This window comes from Penaeus monodon, chromosome 19 (genome assembly GCF_015228065.2).
Source record: "Penaeus monodon isolate SGIC_2016 chromosome 19, NSTDA_Pmon_1, whole genome shotgun sequence".
Lineage (NCBI taxonomy): Eukaryota > Metazoa > Arthropoda > Malacostraca > Decapoda > Penaeidae > Penaeus > Penaeus monodon.
The window spans coordinates 31781070-31781590 of NC_051404.1; the positions used below are offsets into that span (position 1 = coordinate 31781070).

General features: G+C 49.7%; 1 protein-coding gene across 1 annotated transcript in view; it reads left to right on the forward strand.

Annotated features, from left to right (window-relative positions):
- The window catches only part of LOC119585385 (eIF-2-alpha kinase GCN2-like), a gene marked incomplete in the record, with an annotated part of 28307 nt that overhangs the window by 8020 nt on the left and 19766 nt on the right, over positions 1–521 (forward strand).

Sequence of the window (521 nt, forward strand, 5' to 3'; positions counted from 1 at the left end):
GCTTCGTTGCTCATCTATTCAAAACAAAAAATGTGCATTCATGGGTATATCACCGACCGCTATGCTCTCTTTATTTTCATGATAAAGGCAGCGTGTGCGAGTGTCGCTTTAGGACGTGGGGTAGAATGATATGCTTGGGAAGGGATTGGTCAGTGTGCAGGGGAGTTGGTGGCCAACTGCGCAATGAGAACGTATTGGGCAGTGAAGGGATGGGGACACCAGGGCGGTCGGTGTAAAAATAGGGCAGAGGTAGTCAGGGGGGCGTACTGGACTAATGAATACTAACGATAAACAATTAAATAACTACAAGGTCATGTGATAAACGTGATGATTGCACCATTGATAGAGGTTTGAAAAGGGGAAACGGCCAGCCGTAGGTCTCTAACAGAGGTGACACGTCCCCGCCAGTCTGAGTGCGGACGGCAAAAGAATGTCATGCAGAAGTGGTTTGCGCTAAAGGAACAAGAACGGTGGCAGCGAAGACGCTACTGCCGCAGCCGGTTATTCCGGTCCCACGACCA